The 15,269-nt window shown below is 48.5% G+C and overlaps 1 protein-coding gene across 9 annotated transcripts in view; it reads right to left on the bottom strand.

The window, feature by feature from the left end:
* Positions 1 to 14,865, bottom strand: part of Onecut1 (one cut homeobox 1) — a 52,589-nt gene extending 37,724 nt beyond the window's left edge. The window contains exons 1-4 of one of the 9 annotated variants that reach the window (XR_005284588.1): positions 11,789 to 12,606; positions 11,547 to 11,626; positions 3,786 to 3,931; positions 431 to 3,445 (exon numbers count right to left, since the gene is read on the bottom strand). The gene's annotated coding sequence lies outside the window, so the exon portion shown is untranslated. Of the gene's footprint in view, positions 1 to 430; positions 3,446 to 3,785; positions 3,932 to 7,817; positions 11,627 to 11,788; positions 12,607 to 13,055; positions 14,202 to 14,222; positions 14,497 to 14,685 lie in introns of those variants that run through there. The other 8 variants (XR_005284589.1, XR_005284591.1, XR_005284587.1 and 5 more) reach the window with 8 other exon arrangements.
* Between the last annotated feature and the right edge of the window lie 404 nt (positions 14,866 to 15,269).

Here is a 15,269-nt window from a genome sequence, read left to right as displayed (position 1 = left end):
GGCCGGGTCAGCGCCGAGCCTCAGCCCCGGGCTAGCGGTGTTCACAATAAGGGTAGCCTCAGAGCCGGGCTTTCAGGGCTCAGCTACTGAACAAAGTGTCTGAGGCCTGCTATGCGCCAAACACAGAGCGCATCGCCTATAACTGTTTTTCAGAGGCTAGGACTGAGGCGTGGTGGTGGGGTCTCTGAGGAAAATTTGGTATATGGTGAATCCTGGGGCCGAAATCCCATCAGCTAATGCACACATAGGCTCATCTCTTAGCCTAGGTCCCTGCCACCAACAGCCCAAGACCATTGCAGGCCAGTCAAGGTCAGTGGGTACACCAAGACTCCCTAGAACACCGGGCTCTGGGGCTGAATTTGCTGGGTCTCATCATCAGAAAGCCCCCATCCTATCCAAATAACTCCTGTAGATCCTACTTTTTGTCTATTTGGCCATGATCATTTAGGAATCGGGAGTCCACCCCCTCCCCCAGGAAAAAGTCTTTGGGGAGGGGAGGATACACTGGCTAAAACTAAAATTACACTAATTTAATTTATTTTTAAATCATCTCTTCAGACACATTCAAGGATAAAATATTTTCTATCTAGTAAATCAGCTTCAGAAGCCAAATCCACATTTCTTTATTATTTTTGAGCCCCTTTCCTGTAGTATATAGAGTACTTGCCTCTCATATAAAAGGACCAAAGGATGAATTAAAGCAATCTAAGCTCAAGTGTTTCTGCCATCATATTTTAATTCCATTGAAATGATTGCTCTGCCCTTATGACCTTCTCTTCCTGAAAGACAGTTCGTTTAAAAAAATAAAGAAATTAGTATACAAATTGTTCATCCTACAGTCTGTTAGAGACTCAGTCTTGGAAGTCCTCCTTCATGAAGACTCCTGACTGAGGCCCTGGAGCCCACCTGAAGAAGGGTGGGATCCTTTGAGCTCAACTCTGCCCATGCAGCAAGGGGCTTCATCAAAAAGGTGGCTTGTTTCAGCTTTGGTTCCCAAGGGAGAAAGGGAGTTCTGGAAGGATCTCTTGACCTTGCTCACTTCAGTGTTTGACACCGCACTCCTCACAAAGGGACTCTGAATCTCGCACTGCAGGACTTGGTTCCTGAATCTCCCTCTTCCTCCTCTTCCATTTCACACCTATTAGTGAAGCATCGTTTTCCTGTAGTTGCTGAGTCAGAAGCGCGGTGTCTTTTGACCTCTCAGAAACATTTCTTGTTGCCAAGTATGGTGTGGAGAAATCATGCTTTTCTCCTCTGGCCTCTGAGAGATTGTCAAATGCTAGGGGACTGGAGTTATCTTTTGTTATCTTGTTTCCTCTTCTCCTCAGAGTGCCCAGCACAAAGCTTGGCCCCCTTAGGTGTACTCCAAGGAAAGAGAGAACAAGAGTCTGCAGAAGAATTCCTTGAAACTGGAGAGGTAAGTGTGTGAGGGGAAGGGAAGGGCTTCAATCCCAAGCAACTGCAGGAGAATTAAAGAAAAAAAAAACAATGCCAAAAATTATATTAAAACATACGTGTTTTAAAAACAGGAGCTAAAGGCTCAACTAGATGCTTGTTACATGTATTTTCATGTTGGAAATCAGCTTTTTTTGCTACTGAGGATTGAACCTAGGGCCTTGAGCTGGACAAAGACTACCACTGATGTTTATTTTGTAAATGTCTTAAGTGCCTGGGAGAGGTAGGTAAATGAAATTTGTCCTCTGATAAATAGACTTCAGTTTGCAGGAAACACCCTCAGACTTGGGGAAAAGGCCATTCTTGTAAATGCTGGCCACACAAGATTCTCTAAAAAGGGTCCATGCAAGGCAGTCAATGGCTTACTTTTCTTCGTGAGTAGTAGAGATTTAACATATGGACCACTCCAAAGAAATGTTTCTAGGCTCTCTGGACCATCAAGTGCTCAGTTCCTGTTTGGTGTCTGGCAGTCCTGGGGTTCAGCAAATACCTCCATCCTGGGCTTTAGGGTGAGAGACCCTTGGATACAGCTTCTGAAGCCTCCAGCATTTCTGAAGCTTCCGTGGAGAGCATGAAACTCCTGGGGAGGGACCTGTGGGCAGCATCTGGTTACAGCAGAACCCTTGATAAATGGGGTGAAGGATTTGATTACAGATGCTTCCAGCAGGGTTCTACTGTCTTCCTCTAGAGTCTTTCCATCTCTGGAGAAAATTTATTCAGAAAATTGCTGTTTGTGCTTCGAATAGAATAAGTGGTCTGGTGCTGTATTATTGAAAAATTAAAACAACAAATTAACTTCCAGTTCCTTGCAATGTGACACACCCTCCCAAATCCGGGCCCGCTCCACGAGGGGGGGGCGGGGATGGTGACTTCTCATTCTGGTGGAGGACATGGGAACCAATGATTCTAGAGTCTCTCTTCAAACTTTGCTCCTGTATTTATTGTCTATATGGTTTTTATTCGTCTATCCGGCTAACCTCCCTCCTCTTTTTCCTTCCTAAATATTATTGTGCGCATGAAAATGATTTTAAACTCAGCATTTTTATTTTTGCGCCACCCATTCTTTCATCTCCCGTGCCCCTCATAGTCCCAAAGAAGATGCCTGCGGAAGGGCGGTCAGCTCCCTCCAACCCCAGCTTACAAGGAGTTCCAGGAATTGTTTGGAGCCGCCTCGGTGGCGGCCGGAGAACTGACCTCGAGAGAGCATCTCTGGTTACTTCCTGGGCAAGGAAGAAAACCGCCTGCTCTCCTGAGACCCTGGGTGAACTATCAACGGATTTTTTCTGGGTTGAAACTCTTTCTGGAGGTCGTCTACTTTGGTAAAGGCTCTGCACGTCTTCAAGCCAAGAACGCTGAAGGGGTGTCACAGTGACCCTGGGACTGAGGGAGAAGTTTCTAACTCCTGGGTGACAGGTGGCAGGGCCCAGCTCTGGACAAGGTTAGCCTCAGTCCCTGGAAATTGGCCTTCTGTAGTCTGACTTTCAGTGGGTTTTCTCTTTTGGTTAGAATTCTATATTAATGGAGGAGAAACCCTGACCAAGATTGCGAGGGAGCCGGTGAGGAGACGACGGAACTTTTCAGATTTGGGGCCGCGGTGAACACTCCTCTTTTCCAGTCCTCGTCTTTTGGAAGTCCGCGAAGGATTAGCAGTGGCCGTCTGAGGGTGGGGAGTGTCAAAGCTGGGAACTGGAAAGGCAGGGCTAAGAGTGGGGACACTCCTGTTGATGTCATTCAAAGCGACTCAAAGTAAGGAAAACTCAGAGGGGTGGACAGAGCGCCAATTGTATTAGCGATGCTCTCTAGTACGACATTCTTCTCCGACGTTGGAGATAATTACTAAAGAGCAGAAGTCACCAGCCACCACCCAGCCGGGAGCCTCAGATGCGCAGGGCTTGGAGCAGCCAACCTACCCCAAGCCCGGCCCCGACGCACGCCTACTTGGCGAACTTCACCGTCGCCCAGCAACGCCGCCGACGCAGGCCCAGAACAGCTGCACTTGGGAAGGAGGAAAACTCTTTAAACAAATCATTTTGGTGTCTAATCAATTAGTGTTTGCGCAGTCAAGTACCATAGATTTAACAGAATAATCGTTACTGCCCTTGTCTTTATTTGACCCGCAGACACCTAGAAGATTTAAAAATAAAACGCAGGTGTTCTGAGCGCCTGCCCTGTTGCCTGCACCTCCCTCCTCGGCCTGCTCCGCTGGGTTTGGCTTTTGGTTTTACCAAGACGGGGTGGGGTGGGTAGGAGGGATTCATATTTTTCTTTGTCCTTCACTTTCCTACTTCACCTTCCCCCATTTCCAACTTGGCCCTTCACAAATCAGTCACCTTATGATGTGTCCCCATCCTCGATCTCTGACTCAGAGACTCTGTGCCGGGGCCATTTTGCCTGATGGTGTAGGATTATGGAGTGGACCACAGTCCGCTGCTCCACCCCAGTCTCCAGACCTCGGCCTTCATGCGCCTTTCAGAACCTGTCCAAGACACAAGGGGTCTCGTGCTTGACCTTAAGTTTCTATGGAGTTGGGTAAAGACCTTGGCCTGATCCTGGGGTCTTGTATGCCTTAGGAGTCTTGCTCCATAAACACAACCCGTTGGTTTCTCTCTCTCCCCTCTCTGCTCCCCTCTCTCCCATCTCTCCCCCACTCCCCCTCTCCACCTTCTCCCTCTCTCCCCCACTCCCCTCTCTCTCCCCCTCCCTCTCCTAAAGGGAAAAAGAAAAAGTAGAAAAGCTTTGGTCCCCATCACTACCCGACTGGTAAGTAGGGTATGCCAGCCGGTGGGACTGAAGAAGAGCCAAGCCAGAGGATTGTTAAGGTACAGGGTACTGCCTATCGGAGGGAGGCTTCTCTAGGCTGGGGGCCATCCCAAGGTCTATGAGTCTGTCTGGAAAGTCTCCAGACTCTTGTGCCTTGCTTCCGAGTCTTTTACAGATTTCACACGCGGATCCTGTGTGTGTGTGTGTGTGTGTGTGTGTGTGTAGTAGCTGGTTAGATACACTAATGTGTTTCCCTATACCTGAGATGAGGTCCCAGACTACTGAAAGACGCCAGTAGGGCCTGTGGGAATATGTCCATGCAGGTGAGAAATTTTGGAAGACCCAGGCTGCCCAAATACTTGCAAGCACAGTGGAGCCAATGCACCTAGGTTGCCGGTTTTGTTAAATGCAAGGCTGTAACTTCACAAGCAGGGCATAGGAGGGAGGTGAAACTGCAGGTGAATCTACCTTCCAGCCACCTTGCCAGTCCCTCCAGTTCCATATGCCCCAAACACTCCAGAGTGTTGCCACCTGGTTGGAAATGCCTGGCGCCCCAGTTTCCAACATCACTAGAGGAACCTTCTTTTCAAAAATAGATGATTATAATGTGCTTGACTAATGTCCGTATTTTCCTGTTTAACATACATTAATCCAAGGAACAAAAAAAATCAATATTGCTAACAACATTGCAAACAAATTCTAGTCCATCTCACAGAAAAACCTCAGATTTTCAATTACTCCTATCCTCTTGAATTTGTTAATCTCTGGGGATACCAGTAGGTCCTGACTGCTGTGGAAATCAATCCTAACTTTTCAATACCGGTCTCTAAAATCCCATTCTCCCCCAGTCTTTTATCATGGGTATATATGGGGAGAGCCACCGAAGGCACCCTATAGCCTAGCCACTTCTCTTCTGGAGCTATTTCAGAACCTCAAGTTCTCTTAATCCTGTCTCACTGGCCACCAGGAGAAAGCCTAAGGTCACTGGACAATATTACAGGTTTTGTTTTCTCTCCTGAACAGAACCCCATAGGTAGCAGAGTCCAGCATCTTCCCAGATCAGGGGATGGCACACTTCCATCTTCTCATGTTTTTGTGTCTGTCCTAACTATCTGAACCTAATGTTAGCTGGTGGTTCTTGTTGGGAGTTTATTGTAATTATTATTCTAAAAAACTGGTGTTTTCTACCAGGAGGAAACAAACTAGAGGGGCTGGCTAATGAAGGAACTTAGGTTTGCAAAACACTGTAAATAATTTATTATTGTATTTCAAGGGAAAAAATAGCTTTCTTAAATCATCCCGCAATATAAATGGCAGACTTACAGTATGGTCCTGGTAAGTCTAAATTTTTAAAGGAGCAATATTCAAAGAGACATAGATGTCTGTATTAATTATTTATTCGCCGGTGCCTTCCTTCGTTTCTGACTTATTATTAATTAGGCGCCTCTAGTCTTTCACAGAGCGCTCCACTGAGCCGGTTGCAGCTTTAAATATGAATTAAAAGCAAATCCAAGCTACTGTAATGCGAAAATTATTCCGTGTCTTGCATGGCAGAGATGAATAGCTGCGTGGATCAATACCGTGAAACTCGGCTCCCAACGACAAGGTTATTGATAGTTCGTAGTAATGACATTAATGATGGAAAAAGGGGAATAACCACCCACCCCCCCTTGGAAACTTTTTAGCCACTGAAACCCCGCAATAAAAATGGGAAGGGGGCAGGAATCGGTCTTAAGTGTAAGAAGAAAATTATTTATGAAACCCGGATAAACGACTTCGGAACCCAGATGCATTTGAACCTAAAGCTCTTGGCTTCTGGCGGCCCTGGCTCCAGCTGGGGAGACCGCGAAAACCCCAAGCAGTGGAGAGCTGGGGGCTAGGTGCGCTGCAGCAGACTTAGCCTCCGGTGTGCAGCCCCTCTGCCCGGTTCCCCGCTGGGAGAGCCTGGTGGAGGCGCCGAAGACAGAAGCTTCTGGAAGTGGTTGGAAGGGGGATTGGCGTGAGGCCTGTTCCAGCTGTCCGGGAGGCTACTGGAGGCCGAAACTCTGCGGTCGGGACTTTGGCCTGGGTTTTACCTCTGGTTGGCTTGGCAATAGTTCCCGAAGAGGGGGTCAAACGCTGCGGCCTCGCGGGGGCCATTGGTTCTCTGAACAAGGCTGTCGCACCCGGCTCGCCCCGGCCCGAGTGACGGGAAAACTGTTTGAGACCCCACAGGAAGCCCAGGCCCCGCACCCCCTCCTCTCCCTGCTATCTGCCTGGTTAACAGGGTCTTGGCCTGCGTTTGCTCTATGATGCTGGGTGCTCCGGGCCTGCAAAGCCCGCGGGCTCGGGTCTTCACCCACATCGGGTCCTCTGTGGTCACCGAGGCTGCCAGTCCCAACATCGGTCCCTCTCACTGTCCCCTAGCCGACGCCACAGCCAGAGAGGACACGTGCAGCGGGGACGCGAAAGGTTACATCTTGACCCGGCGGGGCTGCAGAAAAGGTCAGCGCCCGTGGGACCGTAGCAGGCCCGTGGTCCCCTCCCCCTCTGCAGGGCGCTCTACCGCCCGGTCCCCTCCTCCAGCACGAAGACCCGCCTCTGGAGGCGGAGGTCGTGGTGACCCTGACAGCTATCCGAAGGTCTGTGCAGAGGCTGCGGGTCGCTGCTGGCGGGCAGGCCTGGACGAGGTTTTGGAGCCTGTCCTGACAAGTATTTTGGGTTAGAGTGGGGTGTTGGCACGTTTACTGTGGCCCCTGAAAGAGACGAGAGGATGCTCACTGCTGGGAGAGTGGAGGCCACCATATTTGCCCCCGAAAATATGAGTGATTTTGTATTGTTGCCTATTCAGTCTCCCTCCCTCTATTTTCTCCCTCTTTCCTTTCCAACACCATCATTCTTTCGTCCTTCTCATCCCTTAAACTTCTCCCATTTTATTCCTTGTAACCCTCCCCATTCATTCCCCTGCTTCTCTTCCCTCCCACCCTAGTACTATTCGGTGCCTCTAGCTTCCTTCACTACCCCTCTGCTGGGGTCTGCTACAGTCCTCACCTCTAGGCTTTCATAGGAAAGGCGCCAGTTCCATTTAGCACCAACATCAAGGAATCTTGTTTTTGAAGAAGGAAGGGCAGTTGAGCAAAGGGATCACCTGCTCTTCGGTGGTCCCTTGCTATAGCCCGTGAGCTTCTCTGCTAGGTTTTAGCTACTGCCAAGGTTCTTCTGGCTGGAGCCTGGGTTTGTCGGGGAGAGTTGCGATGCCTTGCTAACCTCCCGACACTAGCAAGACTTGTGCGTGCTGCTTGCTTTTCTTTTACTTTATTTTATTAGTTAAAGGAGGATGTTAAAATTAGTCGCAGAGGTCATAACCACTAAAATCAACAGTTGAACCTTAGCTTTATTTCAGAACATAAGAGTGGCTAAGTTGAAGCCGGTCTCCGGATAGTTAAAACAACCCCGAACTTCCTGCCACTGAGAAAAGTCCATAGTCAGGTTCGTGTTTCAGAGAAACACCCTCCACACACACACACTGAATGCACGGGCCTCATTCCCGCAATGTCCACAAGCAAAGAGTGTTTTCAGAAAGGAAACATAACAGACTGCAAAAGAAAAAAAAACACACTTGATTCTGGAAAAAAATCAATATCAAAATTAGATTTATTGTCTGCTTATGCGATTAAAAATGACAAAGTGTTAACTTTTATTTTCATAAAAAGACAGAAGGCTGAACAAAATAATTTACTATTGAGTTCTTTGAGTTTCATTTGCCTGGCAAAACCCTGAGGGGGCTGATAAGGCAGTTGGGAAGTGTAGTGCCCCAGTCAGGAGTCCCCTGAGGAGAGGCAAGAGCACTTTTTAACCCCCCCTCCCAGTGATTGCTGCTGTTCCTAGAAGACATTTCTCAATCTCAGATCCAAAGCGATTGCGTCCCACTGAAAAACTCTCAGTTCTGTCTTGCTCAAAAAAAAAAAAAAATAATGCTGGGTGACCCCAACATGACCTCAAACCCAGGTCTCAAGTTTTGTTTCCCAAGGTAACTTCTGCATTCAGGATGATCTACTTTGCTTCTTTGGGACTCTACAGCTCCGGAACTCAGCAAGCCACAGGTATAGGAACAACTGTTTGAAGTCTTTCTCTTTCCCCTAGGTCTCTGTGTGTGATTTTGTTTGTTTGTTTGTTTGTTTGTTTTGGCTTTCAGAGCTGCTGGAATGTCAAAATGTATGTTTGTTTGTTTGCTTGCTTGCTTGCTTTCCACACCAGCCTAGGCTAGTAGATAAAAGTGTAATGGCTGGGGGTACACGTGAGGAATATACTGCATTGAACATCTCATAATTATATCAACAGCCGGGTTCTGTTCGTTTTTAAGTGTTTTAAAAGAAAAAAAAACCAAAAGAGCCCACAGTGTGTCTTTCCCTCTACACTCCCCAAATTCTCAAGCTGAGTGTCAGAATCCTCGGGAGTCTCTTCTCTTTCACTCCCTGCTCTGCATGCTGTCTGCGGTGCCCACTCCTACATTTTCACTGCCTTGTTCTGTAACAACAGGGCTTCTTGACAGTGGCTTTACACACTTTTCACAACATCCCGAGGCCAGGTCCCTTAGCGCCCTTAAATGCACCTTCACCTTCAGGTTTTGCATCAGAGCTCTTTGGAGGTGCGGCACGTGCTGGGGCTCATTTAGAAAACCTTTAATTGCTTCTTTTCATTGTTGCTGTTGCTGTTCTCGAAATCAGCCAAGAGTGCTTAGCTCCTGGTACTTGTAGAAATGAATGCCTCTTCCTTGGACCCTCTAGGCGGCAGGGCTGAAGGAGAAGGGTATGAATCGGATTGCTAGTTCCTTGGAAATAGGACAGGCTCTGTGCAGGGATCCAATTGTGCTTGCTCTCTTTTGAGTGGAGGTAACCTTCCCCTATCTGGAGGCAGTGAGGAGGTCCCTCACTAGGCTACGAAGGAGATAGGCAAGCAGCCTTTGGCAGGTCAAGTCTTTGGGTCTCCTGATTCAGAGTGGCATCAGTTCCTGGAGATCTGGTAGGCATATTTCAAACCCAGCTTCCAGAAGCACTCATCTGGCCTTCCCCACTGCCATCAAGGCCCTCTTCTCAGACCTCATTTTGGGACCAGCCTCTCCCTAACAACCTGGGGTGGTGAGTTTCAGGGTCAAAGGTCAGGTATTCTCTAGGCAGAGGTTCCTTCTTTACCACAGTTGGGCATTGTAGCTGTGGTTCCTGTCATGGAGGCTGGGTGCCCACTGCCAACCAGATTCATTGCAGGTTGCTCAGTCCATGCTAGCCTCTCTGTAATGTTGTAGGGTCTTGAAAGAGTGGGAGGAGGATGAAATTTAGGAAATGATATTCTTACATAAAAATCAAGAACCTTTTGTTGAGGGTCATGGTTTAATGCTTCTTTAAGTATTCCTGTTGTGAGCTAGCTTCGCCCAAAAGCCAGAGGAGAAATCTTCCATTGTCTCATTTCCTTCCCCGGGCTGGCTAGAGCTGGAAAGAACTTACCAACGAATACCCAGCCTTGCAAGTAGCCGTGCCTGTTCCAAAGGGACTGACCTTTTGCCGGAATGGGGGCAAGGCCAGAAGAGTAAAAAGCAGGCTTCTATGCATGCCCACGTGGCTCCATGTCACCCATACACGTCCATCAATTCCTGCAGGGCAGAGCTGGATTTACATGTTTCCAGCCTCAGCTCTGAGCTCAGAGCCATCAGGAGTTAGAATTCTCCCTCCCGACGAAAGCCATGGTCAATAGAATTCTGAGTATCAAATGAGCAATAATTTGCTGTGGCTACATGCTGGATAATGAAAGATGTTAGTGGGATCAATAAAAAATGAAAACACTTTTACTTACATCTTGAGTTACAGTTTTAGGAGAGGGAGAGAAGCAACCAACCCAAGGCTGGTTCCGAGTCTCCTATCTGTCCCCAGAGCTGCTGGGCTTCTCCACCACCTGACTGGCCCTTCCTGACCCCCGGGGCTTCTACTTCCCCTGTGCTGACAGGAGAGTAGACTATTTGCATTAAATTAACTCCTCAGGAACTAGTAATAACTGCCAGACTTTTCTTCTCCCCCAAAGGCAGATATAAAATTAAAATAGTTTCTCCGCCAGAACTAAAGGTCCCCTAATTGGTTGTATGTAGTTTACTGAAAATGTATGCAAGTGTCTCGAAGTGAATCTGTCTTTTAACATCCTCGAAATGCACACTTGATCAAGATGGCTTTGGGCAGGCCTCTTGTCTTCAGTTAGATACACAAGGGCAAGCCAATGTGTTTAATTCCTTTGGCTTCGTTTGTGTTGGGATTAAAACCTAGAGATTTGAGCTTTTAAACCTGCTTCCCACACAGATATTAATTGCTCATATCTTTTTCATAGTTTCGCTTGCTTTGCCCAATTTGCTTTTAATTTATGTAGAATTTATTTGCTCCAACCTGTTTGCTTTTCTCGACGTTCAATTTCTAACATTTACTGTTTTGGATTCCTAAGAATCGGTTAGGAAAAGAACAGAGAAACAGTCTGTTTTTGAAAGCTATCAAAACAAACAAACAAAAAAAAAACAAGAAAAATATTCCGTGCATCCTGCACAAAGCAGGGACCGTTCAGCTCCCTGCCCGCTCGCATCATTGAAGCAATATGAGAAGAATATTTGAAAATGTGTTTGGCTATGTCTGCAGGTTTAAATATCCTACGTCCCCCTCCAGTACATAAAAACAAAACAAAACAAAACAAAACAAAACAGCACAAATTTAGTCACTGCTGAAGAGAACGAGGTGATTTTTTTGCCACAACATTCTGAGTGTCAAGGTCGGTGGATGGGTTATCTTTAGAAGGGTTGGGTTAGATTCCGAGGAACAACGGAGTGACCTGGGCGGTGTAGAAACGTCAACTAGAAGTGGGGAAGAATAGACAGATTCCAGTTGGTGGCCTGCTCAAAGGAGTGGATCTTGCCCACTCCTTTGTACAAAACGTTTGCCGTTGTACAAAAAGCACAAAGCAGGTGCGCGGGGCCGCGGCGCGCTGCTCGGAAACAGAACCGCGCGCAAAGCTCAGCAGCGCGCTCGCGTACCCGCCACTCGCGTTTACACCCCGCTCCGAGGCCAGCTCTCGGTTCTCATTTGCTGCTTTAAACTCGTGGAGGAGGACCTCTTACCCACGGTGGCGGGCAGACAGTCTGGGAGGGGGCTCCCCCTTTCCGTTTCCCGGGCGTGACGCGGGCTGTGCCCTCCGCCCCCGGCTCCCACCCTATATGCGTGGCCACGAGCTCAGCAAAGGACTCGCGTGGCACACCCTCGAGCACCTGACTGTGATGACTCCCCATTCTTAGTCCACTGCGGCGTGGACCTACGTGGCTGGCTTACCGCGGAGGGCGAGTCTGTGCGCATTAGCGGATTTCACGGCAGGTTGCTTCTGACACGCGACCAGGTTTCAGCTTTGCCTCCTAGGAGAGAAGGAGACCCGAGTCAATTTGCATAATTTCTAATAAGAAGCGAAGAAACGAGGAGACCCATTTTAAACTCCCAATCCCACCCCTCACCTGTAAATCACCCCTCGCCCTCCCGGTGCAGAACCGGAAAAAGTAACCAGTGTTCGTCTCAGGTACCTTTCTTTGCGTTCATTTTAAAGACTGGGACTCAGCGGCCGTCACTTTCTCCAAAGCCGCTCTCAGTCCTGAGGATTCCTGCAAGGTCGCGGTGATTAGGGAAGCGGGCAAGAAAGCCCACTGGCTCCCCATAGGCACCCAGGGTCTGAATCCCACTCAGAACCCCAAATCCCCTGCACTTCTTCGTCTTCAGCTTTGAGTCCGGGTAAACATCAATTCCCTCCCTCGTGCGCTGTCTCTCTGGCTTACACGCGTTTGCAGTCATAAATAAACAGTTAATTCAGGAACCGAAGAGCGAGGAAGAAACCGGGAGAAAAGAGGTGACCCAAAACCCCAGCGTTGGTCTCGGCTCGCCCTGCGTCGAGCCGCTCCTCTTGCTCAGGCCAGCCGCGCTTTTGGGGACGCAACTTGCATTTGAATAGCTGCCTGCGCTTGTTACGGACCCGAGAAAGCTCTGAAAGGGAATCACTATGCAAATTGTCCCAGTTACAATCGAAAGGTTCGATCTCCCGGAGCTGCCTGACGGAAGTTGATGTCAGCTATCTGTGCATTAGTCTTACGTTACCGCCTTCCCCAGCCTGCTCGCCACCCCCGCTTGCGCCTGTAGGGAGGATTATTTTTGCTTATGTGTATATTTTCCCTAGTAATTAAAAAAAGCATTTAAAAGAAAAAGAGGCTGAAGGTGGTTGTCTAGCTGGCTCAGGCCTGGGAGTCCCAAGGGCACCCCAGGGAGGTGTGGCGACTGGGCCCTTTTCTTTTCTTTCCTTCCCCCACCTCCTTTTTCCCCCCTGCAGGTGTTAATAGTGTGTCTGAAATCAAACGTTTAGAAACGCACGCACACACACACACACACACACACACTCGCACTTGCACACACACACACACACACACACACACACACACACACACACACACACATTTATTTAAAGAGCTTTGCGGGACCAGGAGATGGAGGGGTGGTGGTGGCTGGGCTGCACGTCTGCCTCCGCCAGTCTGCTTTATCCTACAATGCAGGCTGCAGATCAATACCCGCTCACTGTAATCCCAGTAATTGTAGGGCTCGCAGCTTTTATTTTAAAGAAATAGGACACTAGGTCACGGGCGGGCGGTGGAGGCTCTGGGGTTGGGTTATGGTGCCTCCAGGAGTCTTTGGGGCTACCTACCTATCTATCTATCTATCTATCTATCTATCTATCTATCTATCTATCTATCTATCTATCTACCTACCTACCTACCTACCTACCTACCTACCTACCTACCTACCTACCTCTTTCAAACCAGGGAATTCCGGGAGCTCTCTACAATAGGGTGGAGCCCTACCCGAGCCTTGCCAGGCCATGAACCCCACCCGGGACTTGCCAGGCCTTCGTGGTTTCTGCAAGTGATTGGCAAATCTGGAGGTAGGTTCGCAGAGAAAACAGCTCAGGGTCAGCCTTTCTGCAGACCTCGTCCGGGCGGAGTCAGGTTGGCCTGAGTCTCTTAGCCCTGGAACTGAGCCTGGGGTGCACACGTGCCAGATCTTGTCTACAGAGGACCCAGGGCGCCAGACTTTGGCCTAGAAATGGAGGGTCAGAGGCCCAACCAGTACTGGACTGCGTGGAGCTTGGCAGGCAGACAGGGGCGCTAGGACCCGGTTAAGCGGCCCCTGAGGCTACGGCCTCTTCTTAAAGCAGGGGCAAGCCAACGAGTGCAGCCGCTGAGATCCACCCTGAGCCCTCAGGCCCCGCAGGCCACCGGCTGCCTTGGCCGCCCACACCCGGCAGGCAGAGCCCGAGCAAGGCCGCCCCGTCCTGAGCCCCTTCCACTGGCCGGTGCAGCTTCTGGCGCCCCTGAAAATGACCATCTGTCATTCAATTAAGGTTTCAGGGCAGCTGATGGGGGAGCGAGGGTCAGCGACCCCAGGACAAAACGGCCTGCTGCCTCGGATAGGAGAAGTTCAAATGTTAAACGCAGAACATTGTGTCCTGTCCTGGTCCCGGCCCCCACCGGGCCGCAGGTCCGGCCTGTGGACAGCAGCGAGGTGAAGGGCAGCGGTCATTAGACTTAGATTTCAGCTCTGGGCTGGGGCCCCTTCTGTTGGGCTATTTCGACCAGAGAACCTTTAACCCTTTCCCGCCAGCCCTCCCCCTAGGGTAGGACAGATTGTGGGGAGAGAGAGACAGATGTAGTCCTATAAAGGGATCGGCTCACTAATCTGTAGGAAGTGCAAACGACATACCTAGAAGAGAGATTAATAATCACTATAGCAGACTAACTCAAGGGTCTCCCCAAGTCTTACTATTTTACTTATTTATTAGAGTTTTCATTTTAGAAAAGGGATGTATCTATGAAATGATCGTGATCCAGTCAGACCAGTGTGTGTGTGTGTGTGTGTGTGTGTGTGTGTGTGTGTATAAAAATTACAAACTTCCTTTTGAATTGTGTGTACCCATACCTGGATGAGTGGAGATGAGCTCAGCTAGCCAGACAGCTCCTTCTGGTGAAGGGGTCTTCTGTGCAATTAGTCTCCTTTATTCTTGAAAACATGTCAGTTGCCTTTCTTGTTCTAGACTTCCCCATAATTAAATGAGATAAGAGGGGCCGAAGAGCTACTAGCTCAGCACTTAGGAACACTGCTGCTCTTACAGAATACCCGAGTCAGGTGGCTCATGACTGCTACAACTGCAGCTCTAGGGCATCTGATGGCCCCTGCCGGCTTCCTTGGACACCTACACTCACATGCACATATACAGACAGGCAAATAAAGAAAAACAAATAAATTCCGTTTGTTAAAGATGAGATAAAGAATACTTGCTATTCTTCACAAGAATAATACCCATTAAGCATCCAGAAGCCATGGGCATTTAGGCATTCACACTGGTTTTTCCACACAGGACCAGGGAGAAGCAGTAACTTACCTAACAGATTCAATGGAAGATCCAATTACTCTTCTTAATTACTAACCACGAAGCCTAAAAACAGCTCTGTTATCAAGGTACCATTGCAAGGTGTAGAAACACCTAGGTCTTCTGCAGCCTGGATAGCAGTAGAAAACACAAAGGACTTCAGCCTCTAGTGTCCCACTGTCCACATGGAGTCTAGCCTCAACTTTTTGGAAATAATTATCAAGTAGTCAATTAATCAATCAGGCATTCAGCATGGAAGTACCTTAGCAAATTTTTCACTAGGTGATGAATAATGCATGGCCCTCCAGTCTATTGACTGTGGTAAATGATTTAAGGCAAGGTGCTGCAACAAGTACCTTTAAATAAAATCAAAATAAAAAGTTTACCACAATCATAATCAAGTGTTCAGTCATCTTCCTATTGACCCACATAGCATCTTTCTTCAGGGACATTTGGAGTTACTTCTTCCCCCTCTTACAAACAGACCAGAACAAATTGATGAATTGAGCTTTCACTATGCTAATTTAGATATTATAAATATTTAATTCACATCTCTAATAGCCAGACATAGAGGGCCTCCGATCTACTTTACAGTG

Source organism: Arvicola amphibius, chromosome 3, assembly GCF_903992535.2.
Source record: "Arvicola amphibius chromosome 3, mArvAmp1.2, whole genome shotgun sequence".
Classification (NCBI taxonomy): domain Eukaryota; kingdom Metazoa; phylum Chordata; class Mammalia; order Rodentia; family Cricetidae; genus Arvicola; species Arvicola amphibius.
Note: the sequence above shows the minus strand (reverse complement) of the source record. Positions and strands in the feature narration are given on the sequence as shown.